A 13,646-nucleotide genomic window follows, 5' to 3' on the forward strand; every position below is an offset into this window, starting at 1 on the left:
TTTTCTAATGGAAATCGCCCCAATCAAGGCTATAAAAGCCACTCTTGGCAAAGGGCTATATAGAAAGAAGAAAACATTTGATGAAAAGAAAAATATTAATCAGGAAAGCTGGAGGTATAGGAATTGATATTCCTCTTAAAAGAGGCTAGATTATAGAATGGGGGAAACAGCCACTAGGCAAGGAGTTCCAAAGAGATATAAATATATACAGAACGTGGGAAAAGTTATTACAGTAGCTCCAGGGGCGGATCCAGGAATGTTTGCAGGGGAAGGGGTGTTCATCAGCAAACAAATTCTGAAATGTAGACAGGTTCTTTTCTCCGGACACTTGGCCTCCGAAAATCAATACATGTGTGTAGGGGGGAGGGGGGGGGAGGGGGGAGGGGGAGGGGGGCTCGTACAACTTTTTCGATGTGGGCGCGGTTCAAATCCGACGATTATTAACACTACATTACAGAATACCCCAAACCAGGCAGGCTCTATCCGTATTTTGTGCACAGGCGGACATTATTAACAGTATATATTTGGGGGGGGGGGGGGTGTCAGAGCAGAGGGAAGGGGGGGGGGGGTTTCGCATTAATTTTTAATGAATTTCTATAAAAAAAACCCATTTTGACAGAGCTGAGGGGTTTGACGCCCCCCCCCCCCCCCATCCTCGCCTGAGCTCTTTGTTCTATATCTCGGCGCCGCTAGAGTGTATGGATGAGAGGAAGCAGAGAGCCTGGTTGCACGCTCACACACCCTGACAGGAGCAACCAAGTCAAACAAACTGGTGGAACAACTTGCATGCCTGATTATAGTAGCTCTTTGTTCTATATCTTGGCACAGCTAGAGTGTATCGGTGAGAGGAAGCAGAGAGCCTGGTTGCACGCTCAAACACCCTGACAGGAGGAACCAAGTCAAACAAACTGGTGGAACAATTTCCATGGAAATATATGTAGAACAGACTAAGGGTGGTTACTGACCTGTACGGTGGGAAGGGGTTGTAATGATGAGCCGAACTCTTCACCGTGTTCACCAACCACATTTACGATTCGCTTCTGCACCCGATTTAATTAATAATAGAGATAAATGGCAGATAGAAGCGCCGGCCCGTAAGTGGGACAATATTCCAGCAGGGAACGTATTATTGTCTTATTACTTTGAATTCCGGATATATGACCTGCTTCTTTCGGGCAGGCCCGGATTAAGTGTTTCGTAGGGCCTTGGCACCAGTGTTCCAAAGAATGGAGAAGGAAGGGGAAAGGAAGAGGGAATAAGAACAAAGTGGAGAATGTAAATAATTAACACCGTTGCTCAAAACTCCGCGAAGCTAAAATCCGGTTCTGAAACCCATGTCAAAAGATTGTACATTATGTCATTTTCCCTTTTACAGTGATACTATTTTTTTTTTTTTTGGGGGGGGGGGAGGTTTTCTCAACACGAAAAAGTGGGGATATGATCCAATGGCCAATCCCCCTGGTCAAAAAGTAGGGGGGGGGATATATACCCCCTCCCCCCCCCCCGGATTTACGCCCCTGCTTATGAACACAGCAGACGGTAGTTTAGATGTGTTGATCTAACTGTCCATCTAACTGTTGCTTTTCGGTTGCTGGTTTTTTTTCCCGCATGCAATGGGTTCCGTAGAGTCAACATTTCTACCTTAGCCATACACCCTGTTATGAACACATGCGGGACCTTACTTTAGGAGGCCATGGCCAAAGGATTCAAGGAATATTGGAGGAAAGCCTCAAATGCATGCAATTGGATATTGCGACTTGATGTTGCTTGACCACTTGGTATGGAAATCCTGCTATAGAGGAAGTTTAGAGTCATGAAGTTTACGGACCGATTATTGTTTTTAAAAAAAAACTAAAAATGGAACTGAAAGCACAAAAAATGGTATTATAACCCCCGATTTTAACCAATGTTTACCAATTGACGAAAAAGAGCGTGGGACTTGACTAAAGGCTAGGTGGGGGGACTCCTTTTGTTCCCCTCCCCGACCTATTAAACTGGATACGTTACTGGATCTAGCGTGTTTTAAGGTACAGTGACCCAAAGCGCTCTAACCAGATACAAGACATATTGGCATTCGTACCATAAATAACATCCATCGACAATCGAGAACTAATGTTTCCATTTATAACTTAGGCAAAAATTGACATCAAAATTGACATCAGTTCAGGACCTGCAAATCAGTAGATTGTTTTCATCGAGCGAACCCGGGCTCTTCTCGGGACGAAAGTGGTTTGATGAAAAAAGGATTTGATGTCGCGATCGAGCCACATATTCTAGAGAGCTGACTGATTTATGCGTGAACCTCGGATCTTGCGGCCGTCTATCACACCCTACAAGCCGCCCAACAAACTTTGCGGAGTACGGCCAACCAGTGCGGCACACGAATAATTGCAACTGTGAAAATAAACTGTGCAAAGTATTGACTGTAACAGGGTGTGGAAATGTGCATAAATCAGAGCGATTTGGGCTTCGGGAGTGGACAGTAAAGTTGTTGGTTTTTTTAAAGAAAAACATCTGGTGCAGCAGGCATGACAGGGAAAGATGTAAGACACTTCTCGTCATCCTTTTACACTTTTCCAGAGAAACCTTTCTTAAGTTTTCCAGCATTCTAGTTTACGCTTTTCCCCAATTACGCTTTCAGCGAACTCATCATTGAAACAGTGCTTTAAAAAATGTTCCAGACGACTTAAGCTTTCGTCTCGAAACGAATAAACCCATTTACAAGTATGATGAGAACCTTCACTCTGTGTTAATTTTTTTTTCTAATGGAAATCGCCCCAATCAAGGCTATAAAAGCCACTCTTGGCAAAGGGCTATATAGAAAGAAGAAAACATTTGATGAAAAGAAAAATATTAATCAGGAAAGCTGGAGGTATAGGAATTGATATTCCTCTTAAAAGAGGCTAGATTATAGAATGGGGAAACAGCCACTAGGCAAGGAGTTCCAAAGAGATATAAATATATACAGAACGTGGGAAAAAGTTATTACAGTAGCTCCAGGGGCGGATCCAGGAATGTTTGCAGGGGAAGGGGTGTTCATCAGCAAACAAATTCTGAAATGTAGACAGGTTCTTTTCTCCGGACACTTGGCCTCCGAAAATCAATACATGTGTGTAGGGGGGAGGGGGGGGGGAGGGGGGAGGGGGGAGGGGGGCTCGTACAACTTTTTCGATGTGGGCGCGGTTCAAATCCGACGATTATTAACACTACATTACAGAATACCCCAAACCAGGCAGGCTCTATCCGTATTTTGTGCACAGGCGGACATTATTAACAGTATATATTTGGGGGGGGGGGGGTGTCAGAGCAGAGGGAAGGGGGGGGGGGGTTTCGCATTAATTTTTAATGAATTTCTATAAAAAAAAACCCATTTTGACAGAGCTGAGGGGTTTGACGCCCCCCCCCCCCATCCTCGCCTGAGCTCTTTGTTCTATATCTCGGCGCCGCTAGAGTGTATGGATGAGAGGAAGCAGAGAGCCTGGTTGCACGCTCACACACCCTGACAGGAGCAACCAAGTCAAACAAACTGGTGGAACAACTTGCATGCCTGATTATAGTAGCTCTTTGTTCTATATCTTGGCACAGCTAGAGTGTATCGGTGAGAGGAAGCAGAGAGCCTGGTTGCACGCTCAAACACCCTGACAGGAGGAACCAAGTCAAACAAACTGGTGGAACAATTTCCATGGAAATATATGTAGAACAGACTAAGGGTGGTTACTGACCTGTACGGTGGGAAGGGGTTGTAATGATGAGCCGAACTCTTCACCGTGTTCACCAACCACATTTACGATTCGCTTCTGCACCCGATTTAATTAATAATAGAGATAAATGGCAGATAGAAGCGCCGGCCCGTAAGTGGGACAATATTCCAGCAGGGAACGTATTATTGTCTTATTACTTTGAATTCCGGATATATGACCTGCTTCTTTCGGGCAGGCCCGGATTAAGTGTTTCGTAGGGCCTTGGCACCAGTGTTCCAAAGAATGGAGAAGGAAGGGGAAAGGAAGAGGGAATAAGAACAAAGTGGAGAATGTAAATAATTAACACCGTTGCTCAAAACTCCGCGAAGCTAAAATCCGGTTCTGAAACCCATGTCAAAAGATTGTACATTATGTCATTTTCCCTTTTACAGTGATACTATTTTTTTTTTTTTTGGGGGGGGGAGGTTTTCTCAACACGAAAAAGTGGGGATATGATCCAATGGCCAATCCCCCTGGTCAAAAAGTAGGGGGGGATATATACCCCCTCCCCCCCCCCCCCGGATTTACGCCCCTGCTTATGAACACAGCAGACGGTAGTTTAGATGTGTTGATCTAACTGTCCATCTAACTGTTGCTTTTCGGTTGCTGGTTTTTTTTCCCGCATGCAATGGGTTCCGTAGAGTCAACATTTCTACCTTAGCCATACACCCTGTTATGAACACATGCGGGACCTTACTTTAGGAGGCCATGGCCAAAGGATTCAAGGAATATTGGAGGAAAGCCTCAAATGCATGCAATTGGATATTGCGACTTGATGTTGCTTGACCACTTGGTATGGAAATCCTGCTATAGAGGAAGTTTAGAGTCATGAAGTTTACGGACCGATTATTGTTTTTAAAAAAAAAACTAAAAATGGAACTGAAAGCACAAAAAATGGTATTATAACCCCCGATTTTAACCAATGTTTACCAATTGACGAAAAAGAGCGTGGGACTTGACTAAAGGCTAGGTGGGGGACTCCTTTTGTTCCCCTCCCCGACCTATTAAACTGGATACGTTACTGGATCTAGCGTGTTTTAAGGTACAGTGACCCAAAGCGCTCTAACCAGATACAAGACATATTGGCATTCGTACCATAAATAACATCCATCGACAATCGAGAACTAATGTTTCCATTTATAACTTAGGCAAAAATTGACATCAAAATTGACATCAGTTCAGGACCTGCAAATCAGTAGATTGTTTTCATCGAGCGAACCCGGGCTCTTCTCGGGACGAAAGTGGTTTGATGAAAAAAGGATTTGATGTCGCGATCGAGCCACATATTCTAGAGAGCTGACTGATTTATGCGTGAACCTCGGATCTTGCGGCCGTCTATCACACCCTACAAGCCGCCCAACAAACTTTGCGGAGTACGGCCAACCAGTGCGGCACACGAATAATTGCAACTGTGAAAATAAACTGTGCAAAGTATTGACTGTAACAGGGTGTGGAAATGTGCATAAATCAGAGCGATTTGGGCTTCGGGAGTGGACAGTAAAGTTGTTGGTTTTTTTAAAGAAAAACATCTGGTGCAGCAGGCATGACAGGGAAAGATGTAAGACACTTCTCGTCATCCTTTTACACTTTTCCAGAGAAACCTTTCTTAAGTTTTCCAGCATTCTAGTTTACGCTTTTCCCCAATTACGCTTTCAGCGAACTCATCATTGAAACAGTGCTTTAAAAAATGTTCCAGACGACTTAAGCTTTCGTCTCGAAACGAATAAACCCATTTACAAGTATGATGAGAACCTTCACTCTGTGTTAATTTTTTTTTCTAATGGAAATCGCCCCAATCAAGGCTATAAAAGCCACTCTTGGCAAAGGGCTATATAGAAAGAAGAAAACATTTGATGAAAAGAAAAATATTAATCAGGAAAGCTGGAGGTATAGGAATTGATATTCCTCTTAAAAGAGGCTAGATTATAGAATGGGGGAAACAGCCACTAGGCAAGGAGTTCCAAAGAGATATAAATATATACAGAACGTGGGAAAAAGTTATTACAGTAGCTCCAGGGGCGGATCCAGGAATGTTTGCAGGGGAAGGGGTGTTCATCAGCAAACAAATTCTGAAATGTAGACAGGTTCTTTTCTCCGGACACTTGGCCTCCGAAAATCAATACATGTGTGTAGGGGGGAGGGGGGGGGGGGAGGGGGGAGGGGGAGGGGAGGGGGGCTCGTACAACTTTTTCGATGTGGGCGCGGTTCAAATCCGACGATTATTAACACTACATTACAGAATACCCCAAACCAGGCAGGCTCTATCCGTATTTTGTGCACAGGCGGACATTATTAACAGTATATATTTGGGGGGGGGGGGGGTGTCAGAGCAGAGGGAAGGGGGGGGGGGGGTTTCGCATTAATTTTTAATGAATTTCTATAAAAAAAAACATTTTGACAGAGCTGAGGGGTTTGACGCCCCCCCCCCCCCCATCCTCGCCTGAGCTCTTTGTTCTATATCTCGGCGCCGCTAGAGTGTATGGATGAGAGGAAGCAGAGAGCCTGGTTGCACGCTCACACACCCTGACAGGAGCAACCAAGTCAAACAAACTGGTGGAACAACTTGCATGCCTGATTATAGTAGCTCTTTGTTCTATATCTTGGCACAGCTAGAGTGTATCGGTGAGAGGAAGCAGAGAGCCTGGTTGCACGCTCAAACACCCTGACAGGAGGAACCAAGTCAAACAAACTGGTGGAACAATTTCCATGGAAATATATGTAGAACAGACTAAGGGTGGTTACTGACCTGTACGGTGGGAAGGGGTTGTAATGATGAGCCGAACTCTTCACCGTGTTCACCAACCACATTTACGATTCGCTTCTGCACCCGATTTAATTAATAATAGAGATAAATGGCAGATAGAAGCGCCGGCCCGTAAGTGGGACAATATTCCAGCAGGGAACGTATTATTGTCTTATTACTTTGAATTCCGGATATATGACCTGCTTCTTTCGGGCAGGCCCGGATTAAGTGTTTCGTAGGGCCTTGGCACCAGTGTTCCAAAGAATGGAGAAGGAAGGGGAAAGGAAGAGGGAATAAGAACAAAGTGGAGAATGTAAATAATTAACACCGTTGCTCAAAACTCCGCGAAGCTAAAATCCGGTTCTGAAACCCATGTCAAAAGATTGTACATTATGTCATTTTCCCTTTTACAGTGATACTATTTTTTTTTTTTTTTGGGGGGGGGGAGGTTTTCTCAACACGAAAAAGTGGGGATATGATCCAATGGCCAATCCCCCTGGTCAAAAAGTAGGGGGGGGGGATATATACCCCCCCCCCCCCCCCCCCCGGATTTACGCCCCTGCTTATGAACACAGCAGACGGTAGTTTAGATGTGTTGATCTAACTGTCCATCTAACTGTTGCTTTTCGGTTGCTGGTTTTTTTTCCCGCATGCAATGGGTTCCGTAGAGTCAACATTTCTACCTTAGCCATACATCCTGTTATGAACACATGCGGGACCTTACTTTAGGAGGCCATGGCCAAAGGATTCAAGGAATATTGGAGGAAAGCCTCAAATGCATGCAATTGGATATTGCGACTTGATGTTGCTTGACCACTTGGTATGGAAATCCTGCTATAGAGGAAGTTTAGAGTCATGAAGTTTACGGACCGATTATTGTTTTTAAAAAAAAAACTAAAAATGGAACTGAAAACATAATACTTATTTCCACAGTGGGAGAGTCACTTTGTGTTCTGTTCCTTGCTCTATGGTGTTTCATAGCTGCACGAAAGATGCATCAGCATCGCGCTATACACATGAATGCTATTACATAACTCTTTTCTACAATCACTCTTATGTACCGAGCAGATGACTATTCAGAGTCACTACGAGCAATTAACCCAAGCTCGTCCTTATTGTCTCATCAATAATTGTTTCGCGTCGCGCGTCTTTCGGTAGGCACTGACATGTCGCTTTGATTGAGAGAAATTCTAGCAGATTTCCCTTACCTCATTATATTTATATCAAACTACTGACCCGTTTACACTTTTTTACGAGGGAATTTTGTTTGTCTGATTCTAATTTAGCTAGCTTGGGAAAATTCATCTTTTCCCTAGACTTACGCTTAGTCTAAGGAATGGTGCTTTTATGATACAATGTCACATTAACGTCAGCCGGTGGCATGATTAGAATCGTGACCACGCAAGTGCAATGACGGCCAGTGGCGTAAATCTGTGCTGGCGAGTGGGGGTGCGGGATGGGGGATGACCAAAATCCTAAAATTCGTATGCTGTCATGCTGAATGAGTGTCATTAAACAACTTTAGCTATAAATCCGGGTATAGCGTTCTGCCGCCTTAACACCATATTAATACAAAGAAAAGAAAAAGGCAAATTTATACTCGAATCATACGCCTACGAAACTACTGACCGGAAAAAAACTAACAATTTCAAATGTCCCGCGCTGCGAATTTGTCGGCCATCTTTCACACTGCACTAGGAAAACTGAACACTCCGTGGCAAACTCTTGGTGGCACATGAAACGCCCGAATTGCCCGGCCGTGGACATTCGAAAGGGGGGGGGGGGCCTGGACAACACATTTATTATACTGGGACGCTCTTTATCAATTATGTATATTCACGCTTACATTTATAAAAGCTTTTGTACTTTGTTTCTCCACTTTCCAGTGCTATTGAATACATTTTAGTTGCATGGGACGTTCAGAAAATACCTCAAACTCCTCATTTTTTTTCTCATCACATAAAAAGTTGGGGATGATTCAATAGCCCATCCCCGCGGTCAAACAAAGCAAATCCATGAACATTTGGCGACTGAACGATCTTAATTGAGGTCGTATTGTGTACTTTACAAGCGAGTAGGCCTATAATTTTGCACATGTAATACGCCAATCGGCGGCGGGTGGAACGTTTTTAAAACTGGGGGAAATCACCAAAAAGAGGCATTTGCTCAGAAGAAAAGGCACTTTCCGTCAAAGAGGAGAAAATTGTGAAACTATTTCGGTTCACACTGCAAGGAATACATGTTACCCAGAGCAAAATTTGCTACCAACATTGATATACACTTTTGAATTTGTTTGCATTACATTTTAAAAGCGTACTTGGAGCACTATTTTTCTTTACGGGCCAGTTTTCCATCTTGAGAGACCCACTTTTTTTTTTTTTATTGCGAGATGGGTCATTCGTGTTTTCGAGGGATAGTTTTCCATCTCGAGAAGGTTCACAATCTTGTTAAGGCGCGAGGGGTATTTGTGTTTCGAGGGTCACTTTTGCATTACACCGGAAAAAAAGATCATTTTTAAACGCGATCGTAATGCTTTCATGTGCGTTTGACGGCAGTTTTATTTGTGACCTAATGTAGCAAAATGAAGAATGTCCCCCAAAGCCATGTTACGAGTAATCAACGCTTTAAGTTGGATACACTAGGAAAATCATGTAATAAGAACCGGAAAATGTCCCTGTCTAAAAAAAACACATAATAAAAATATGTGGCTATAGATTAGGCCTATTGGGAGTGGGGGTACAACACTGTTAAATTTAATTTGTCATTCGGGCTATTTAAGTAGTCACAATGACTAATTTTGATAGGCTTTTATTGAATGACTAATTCATATTGAGGAAGACTTATTTAGAGTTGGAAATGACTAACACGAAAACGTCATTTTGACTAATGCACCTTGGTAACTTGTTTCAAAGTGGCGTGACTTAAATGAAATTGTCACATGGGATGGTTTTGACCATTTCGCTTAGTCAGATGTAAAAGGCCTTTGACTAAATGAGGCGAGTCAATTGACTAATTTTGCAAAGTCAGTCGTCCACACTGTACTATGACTAATTAAAATATGTCCTTCATAATTTCTGACCAACCTAAGCTTTGTCATTTCCCGCCTTTATAGTCGGCTTATTACATTTAGGCGGGAACTTGCATACGCATTCGTTGTATGTACACGGTACGCGTTGTACATGTACTATACGCCGCGCAACGATCATTCTTTCGTAAAACTGATGATCATCATGCATCAGGCCTAGCTACAGCTCCGCTCTAATTGAGGGATATGCATGGCAGTGCTACAAAATCTCACCCCTGTCAACTTGACAATGTCGAACTCAGTGCAAAGGTAGGCCACAATGTGTTTTCTATTTGTTGATTTAGATTAATTATTTGTCGGAAGTTGTTAGGCTAGGCCTGGGGACATGAGCTGGGAGGGAGTAGGATTGAGCCTCGCATGCAGGTTTAATCCAACCCCGTCCATCGCCTCCTCGTACGTCCGTCCGTATCCGTTCAGCTTAGGCTAGGCCGGGCCGGCACTAGGCCGGACCACATTATAAACCAGGAATGACTGATCAGGTCTGAGCACTTGCATATGGTCTTAAGCGTTGTTAGAAGAGCCGATCGACGGGTTCCCGTAATGCTCCAATTTCAAAATATTCGTAGGCTTAGCCTGTACGTACGTACTTGTTTAACATAAACATGATGAACGAGCTTTACTGCATGCAGCAGGCGCAAGGCCGAGGCCGGCTAGGCATATGCGCGCAGGCACAATTTTTACTGGAGCTACGTACACCTACGACTGTTGCCTCTCATTCAATTTTGGTCAAGAGCGCACGCGTAATATGCGGGCGCACTTCAGACTGATTATAATTAATTACAGGCAACAGCCACCAAGCATTTTGGCAAAGTTGACGCACGCGCACGCTCAGTGGATACATGACCCATGACCTCAAGCATGCATCGTATCGTACGCGCGTGCAATGCAGTCGCGTCGTGGTCGTAGACTCGTACCGTATACATACATGTACATGTACATGTACGTACATGACACGCATGCATGATGACTGGTTGTGCTTGTTTTGCGGTGTGTCGATGTCCACACTACAGATACCAAAACAGTACATGTACATGTACATCCATCAATTTTTCAATTAATCTGCTAATGCTATCATGGCTGGATCCAAAATCTGAATGAAAAGGGACAATATTTGGGTAAATATAGACCTAGGCCTAGTTAGTGACTAATTTATAGCTTGAAATGTCCAGCTTTTTCTTAATTGTCCATGACACATGGGGAGATTTTCAAGGCAAATCTCCCCATGTGATGTCACGAGCCTAAAAAAAACACCTGGAACTTTAATCAAGCTACATAGGATAGTTTTAATCAGTGACAGTTAAATTTCTGGGAATTATTCCCATATATCTGGCCATATTATCACTTGTCACCATGTGCACATACACATATACAAACTGTACTGAGAGTTGAGACTGGTCTGAACATTTGTGTTTTGTCAGTAAGTACTTCCATATTTTCCTTGCTAAATTTGACTTTTCATGACATTTCTGATGGCTGATAGGTCACTGAACTAGGCCAGATATATGAGAATCTTTCCATTTTGTATCAATGTTAACAAAATCCGAGGTCCATGTTTTATTCGTAACAACTAAAAGATTAATGTACTTTTTTTGTCAATAAGACTATTTAGCAATAACAATTTAAATTATTAATTTTGAACATTTCCTATTTTCTTTCAAACATCCAGTACATATGCTGAGCTGTCATCATAACCTGAGCTTATTCTCATCGTTCCAACTTGGTTCATTTAGGCAATTTTGTTAGTTTATTCATGATCAGACTTTGAAATTTGTACACAATTTCTACAAGATAATTGTTACTTTTCAGAAACTGTCAGCACTTTTTAAAAAAATTATTGTTGTCCTCTGTACTGCTTTCCCAGCCATCTCCCTTTTCCTTTTGTCCTCTCATATATATCTGTAACACCTCTCTGTTTCATTCCAATGTGGCAGTTTCCTTGTGCCATTTACGGTAGCCTTTGAACAAATAATCTGTTCGGAAGGATCAAAAGTCAGGCTCGTCAAACATTGATACATTTTTCTTTTCTTCTTTTGGTGGTCATTCTCAGTAAAAATCTTGAAATATGGTGAACTTTCATTGCTGCAGGTGTGCATATGAATCCAGGAACTTCCTCAGATTATTAAATCATTACAGGTACTTGCACACTGGGCCACTGTCAGTTATAACTTGTAGTGTGGAAGGGTGCCATAGAGTGCTCAAGAATGTGAGATCTTTTCAAAATCATGTGAAACAAAAGCACTCTACATTTTGGGAAAGGTACGGTAGACTACAAGATGACATTGACATCGAGGACGATCAGGAAGAAGAACACCTGCAGTCTGGATCAGATAGATCATCCGATGGTGACGAACATGAAGATGTAGGTGAGGCAAATGAGCCTGAAGTTCCTCTTGACACTGATTACAAATCGACAACATTCATTTTAGGTTTAAGGGAAAAGTTCAAAGTCAATGATCAGGCATGCAGTTTTGTTGCTGAAGAGGTACATGATTTACTTGGATTAGCAAGAGAAGAACTTCACAAAAAAGCAAGGATTCAAATGCCTCACGCACAGAAAGAAGATTTAGCAGAAATTTTCACACATTCACAAATGGAGCAATCTGTTGGTTTTTTTGGCAAAACTTCCCACCTTAATGCTTATGTCAAGGACAAGTTTCATTTTGTGGAACCTGTTGAGTATGTGATGGGAAGAAATGGAAATGGCAAAATTCAAAGTTTTCAATATGTCAGTGTTTTGCAGACATTACAGGCTCTCTTGAAGAACGATGATGTTTTTGCCCAGCTTGTTCAAGGACACCAGAATAATGAAATTATCAAAGATTTCTGTGATGGTTCGATGTACAAAGGACACACACTTTTCTCTCAGCTTGTTCCGACAATTCAGATTCAGTTGTATAATGACGATTTTACGGTTGCAAATCCCATAGGCAATAGAGTCAAGCAACTGAAGTTTTCTGCTTTTTACTTTACCCTTGGAAATATGCCACCTCAGTTCAGGTCAAAGCTGTGCTCCATTCAGCTTGTGTTACTCTGTCCTTCAGAAGTCATTTCTGAATATGGAATTCAACAAGTTCTGACTCCTTTGACAGAAGATTTAAAACTCCTAGAGTCAGTTGGCATAAACATTGAAAAAGAGGGAAATGTGCATAATTTCAGGGGATCCATTTCAATGGTTGTTGCCGACAATCTGGCTGCACATGGCATCGGGGGATTTCAGGAAAGCTTCAATACACAGCGTTTCTGTAGATTTTGCATGATCACCAAGGATGATGTGAAAAACCATTTCCGGGACACTGGTCTTGTTCTAAGGAATAGAAATTCCTTCAATGAACAAGTAGAAATAGTGGAGCAATTGCCAGATGCTGCAAGTGTATATGGAGTGAAGAGAAACAGTCCATTGAACCAGCTAGAACACTTTCATGTTGTGGATGGTCTTCCATCGGACATTGCCCATGACCTCTTTGAGGGCATTATTCTCGATGTCATGGAAAAAGTAATTCTTCACTGTGTCCATGAAGGATTTTTCTCTCTAGAGTTCTTAAATGAACAGGTAGAAAATTTTCCTTACTCTGGAACTGACAAAACTAATAAGCCATCAAAAATGGCCACCGAAGTTGGGAAATTCAAGGTGAAACAGAAGGCAGTACAATCTTGGTGCTTTCTCCGCCTTTTGCCATTGATGGTTGGCGATAAAGTGCCTGTAGGTGACAAAGTGTGGGCAATTCTCCTCCTCCTTCAAGATGTAGTACAAGTAAGCACCTCACCTCAAGTAGATCTTGCTCTCTGTCTCTTTCTAGGAGACTTAATAGAAATGTTCTTGAAGAAGTACTTCGAGGAGTTTCCAGAGGTTTCCTTGAAACCAAAGTTTCACTACATCATCCACTATCCTAAACTAATGATGAAATTTGGTCCATTGGTACACTGTTGGACATTGAGGTTCGAGGGAAAACACCTCTACTTCAAAGAATTATCTCACCACACCAAAAATAGAAAAAACATGAGCAAGACTCTTGCTACAAGACACGAGTACTACCAAGCATGGTTGAGAACCAATACTGCTTATTTAGTGAAAGATGTC

This window comes from Patiria miniata, unplaced genomic scaffold (assembly GCF_015706575.1).
Source record: "Patiria miniata isolate m_02_andy unplaced genomic scaffold, ASM1570657v1 HiC_scaffold_6, whole genome shotgun sequence".
Classification (NCBI taxonomy): domain Eukaryota; kingdom Metazoa; phylum Echinodermata; class Asteroidea; order Valvatida; family Asterinidae; genus Patiria; species Patiria miniata.